The 4,691-nt window shown below is 30.3% G+C and overlaps 1 pseudogene; it reads right to left on the bottom strand.

Moving 5' to 3' along the window:
• Window positions 1-1,626: 1,626 nt before the first annotated feature.
• On the bottom strand, window positions 1,627-4,484 carry LOC149171008 (glutamate dehydrogenase 1, mitochondrial-like; annotated as a pseudogene).
• Window positions 4,485-4,691: the final 207 nt, after the last annotated feature.

The following is a 4,691-nucleotide window of genomic DNA, read 5'->3' as shown; positions in this document are numbered from 1 at the left end:
AATGAAACATTGATTATTGTGTAGATTGATCATCATCGCCACTTATTGTATTATTAATATATAATATCTTTATTAAAATATTAATTATTTAAATTTAAATAAAATAAATGTATTAATATTTAGAACGTATATATTTTTAAAAAACTATCTTTTAATATTTTTTAATATATAATATTTTATTAACTTGAATATAAAAGATATAACTGTATTAACAATTATATTTATATTAAGTAGTATAACTATTATAAGTTAATCTATTATCACGACATTATTGACTTGTTATTAATATATTATTTTTTCTGTGATGATATATTTATTATCAATATATGATATTTGAAATATTTATTATTATAAATAAATTAATAATTTAGTGAGTATATTTTTGTTAAAAATTATTGATTTGTAATTTATTAATATATATTATTTTATTATTCTAAATATAAAAGAATTAGTTATTGTAATTTAATTGATTAAGAAAAATGTTATTAAAATGTTGCAATAAATTATCTACGGGTTTTTGATACACTGTGATGGGGTGCTCTGTTAAGGTACTTTTTGATGTGAAGTCATCAGTTTAATTCCCTGCCTTGATCAAGGTTATATATTAGACATGATGAAGATGTAGTGCTACCAAACTTACAAAAAAACGTTGTAAGATATATATATATATATATATATATATGGGTGTTGGTATTGATTTTTTTTTTCAATTATCCTAAAAAATTCAATGATAGGAAAAAAATGTTGTTGTTTACTTACTATATGGTTTAGAATTTTCAGCTGGAATATAATATTTTTTGTAAGTGATGTCTATTTAGATGGTTTGAAAAGCACAAATCATAGAGAAATTGCGTCATAATGTTCTCTGTCATACATGATTTAGGTTCTTAGAAAGATTGAATCGTGGCTCATTTTCTAGATTCTTCTAAGACTAGAACCCAACAAAGGTGACCAAAACCAATCTAACACATATAACTATAAAATCATAATGATAAGAGTGTTGTTGTGGACACAAAACAACCAGAAATCTCTGAAACCTCAAAATAGGATTATTTATATAGCTATGTCCACCCCAGAGAAGCAACAACCCATAAAAAGACATACTAACATATCTTAAAGCTAAGAGGAGCATAAATCATAAAAAATAATTGAATCCTCAAAAAGGAACTAAAGATGGCACAACTTCAAGATATATATAAAGCACACCTTTCCATCCTTACAAACAAATTGGAGTCTGATGTCTGTTTTTAATATTCTCATGTCCCAATTGGTAAGATACAATTGGTAGGCAATAATTTTTTTTGTGGGAATCAAAACATGTTATTTTCAAATGTAAGTGGCCCATGAGAAAATCACGAACTAGATTTAGGCCGGAAGAAATATTTTGGAAAACTATAAATCTGTACCCAAATAACTACTAAAAAATGGATTATTGACTTGAAAAATGATACTAGTAACTATCTCATCATAAAGATTGATCATTTTTTTGAAACAATATGACATTCAAAAGAATACCAGGCTAAAATGGTATACAATATGGTTGACACCGAAAAAAGTGTAACCAGTTGAATTATTGAAACTATGAGACATGAAGAAAGGAATCTGATGTTTGTCAGTGGATGTATTTCAAGCTTCCCATCCTCTTAGGAGAGTCATATGAGCAACACGATTGGATCCAAGAGTGAAAGCTATCATTCTAAGATCACAATCATGAGTTTTACATATTTCCTTAAGATGTTGAAAAGCATCTGCCATATAGTTTTTCAGCTCGACATTAACGTTCTACTCATCCCACATAAAACCTTGGATGTTTTGCAAGAAAAAGATGATAGAATTAGAAAGACGAACTAAAATATAAAAAATCACCCAAAATTCAACCACCTCACTCAAACCATGATTATACCAATTTTTTTACTTAAGGGTAGCACTCGAAACCCATCACCAACATCCTTGTCACATAATAAAAGGCATAGATACATGGGAATTAATGGACTTTGTAATTTTCAAGATCATTGATATAAATCCTCCACATTTATATGGGGTAGAATTGCAAGAATATAATGGTCAGTACTCAGCTCTACAATCTTGTAGATCATTAATTTACCCAACCCAACATATATCACTACTCAGGAACTAAAGAAATAAGTCAAGCAACAAAAACACATCCACCTCAATCTACTAAAGCATCAACTCACCAAACACAATAATAGAGTCATCAAATAATGGAAAAAAGAAGACAACAAAATTGGCAAGAAGCATGTATTTATGTTGGTCATTTTGGACAATGTAGGAAGCTTATTGTTAGATGGTAGGATGATAGTTATTTTAGTTGTTTCATGTTCTATCTTATATATTTTATTTTCTAAAGAATATAAAAGGAGATAGACAGTGCACAACATTTCCAAAGTGTAGTCATGGATGACATTTTTTTGTATCATGCTATAAACACTTAAGAAACGTGTTTTTTTTCTTTTGTTTTGAATAAAAATTTTGATGTTTTTGTTGGGATAAAAAGAAAAATAGAAAGTATATCAATTCATATGAGGCGGTATTGCAAGAAATTTAATGAACTGTCAGTATTCAGTTCAATATATTATCAATGTACCCAACTCAACCTATATCATTGTAAAATATCCGAAAAATAATTCAGGTGGCAAATACAAGTCTATCCCTATCTTGTAAAGCATCAATTCAACGGCCTTAATAATAGAATCATCAAATAACTCACAAATAAACACAAGCAAACTCACAAGTCAATCATATGTAGATGAAAAGGCATTGTGACCGAAGTTTGCATAAGCAAGTCCAAAAAAATAGTTTCCCAAGGATACATACCTGAACCCACTCAAAGTAGTTAACAGTCACACCACCGGTACTTTCATATATGTCTAGTACTACTACAACACCCTTCTTGTATCGAAACAAAAATGCATGTGCATGCATCCAATATTACATAACAAAGATGAATTTAAGAAGCCCGAGAGAAGTCAAATTACTCCAAAACCTCTACAACTTTAATTGATTGTCTAATTCACCTTGTTAGCTTCTGGATATGTGGAATTATTGGTTTCCTCTATAATGAATTTGGCCTTTAATTCACTGGCATTCTCCCTGTGACTAGTATGCAGTAGCAATGAAATTACTAAATTAGCATCTCCGATTTTCCAATAACAATGATTATGGAATGTATATATCAAAACTAAATCTCAACAAAGTACCCTATGCAATGTAGTGCATTGTCAATTGAATTAAAAAGTACTTTCAAATCCATGTCAACTTCCAAATGCGATATGGTCTTGTGAAACCTAGATTGGATGGATACACACCTGTTCAAGAAACAACCTAAAGTAGCAGGGATGAGCACGTCCCATTCTTCAAGAAAAAGGGTTTTGGGATCTATTGAATATGTTGCTTCAAATCCTTTAACAACACCATTAGTATTTGTGCGCTTCATTAAAGTTGGAACGTCAAGGCCATTGATATTTTTTGTAGCTCTTGAAATGTCTCTCATAGCTACAACCTTTCTACCCCTTTCATGGATAATTTCAGCTAGCCAAGAACTGATATTTTGAAAAACCCTAAAAAGGTCAGAGAGTTTTCGCTTCAAGAATAATGTATTTCAGTCTGTAATGCTTCCAGTCCCCTCGAATTGGTGTTATTGTCATATTTATGGAGCCATTTTCACTTCATTTAGTGTCCATAGATATCCTTTGAGTAAATTAAAAGCATGGTAGTGAGTTTCTTTGATGCAATTATTGTAAGCAGTAAATTCAAAGAAAGGCAAGCAAGATGGTGTTATTTTTATGTGGCTAGACTTACATTCACAATAAAGGCTAAAGAGAATAACAATATACCTATATTACAAAACATTGACCGGAGATGCTTTTACCATACTCAGCTAACAAAAATTATGTTTCATTCATAACACCTCTACCAGTTGCAACATCCATGCCAAGGGATCCACCTAGATCTTACCCATCACAAAATAATCTCTCTAACCTCAAAAAGCCATGTAAATTTTAACACACTCAAGAGGTTGGTGAGCTATTTTGGAATAAATTGTTACATACTGACAACGGGTTTTCTAATAACAATTATAGGTTAGTATTTATGGAATTTTGAATACCCTTCTAATATCTAGGCCATTTTCTATTCACATCAATCGTGGAAGCATAGTGGATATTTAAGAAACATGTATTAAATATTGGAGCTAATAAATCTGACTCTTTGAATATGAATCATGGAAAACACTTGTGAGATAGTTCCCAGGTCAGGTGCTGGAACATCTATGTGGACTCCAATCAAATCATGGATCTTCTGAGTAAAGGCACAAGTAAAAATTTATAACTCACTAAAACTTAAACTATGTGGGTTGCAACCAATATCATCTTTTCTCTTCCATATAGTATGTTAGCTACAAAAGTCTTCCATGTCATTAGTTGCACTAAGGAATTTACCTCATCTGGATCGGCCTGCATAGCCATCAATAAATAAATTATTTATATAATTCTCTGAAATTATTGTTGCAAACTAAATGACTTGAAAAAAGGGTTATGTTAATAACTCAAATTACTTCTATCTTACAAAGGAAGTAAAGAAGTTCAATCAATGAGTTGCAAAAATTTACATGGAATATTGTATATGGACCTCAACCACAACAAATGTACCCACAATATAGAACTAAGATCTAA

This window comes from Pinus tabuliformis, chromosome 4_2, assembly GCF_031772625.1.
Source record: "Pinus tabuliformis cultivar Carrire ecotype Pingquan chromosome 4_2, CPIR1, whole genome shotgun sequence".
Taxonomy (NCBI): Eukaryota; Viridiplantae; Streptophyta; class Pinopsida; order Pinales; family Pinaceae; genus Pinus; species Pinus tabuliformis.
Note: the sequence above shows the minus strand (reverse complement) of the source record. Positions and strands in the feature narration are given on the sequence as shown.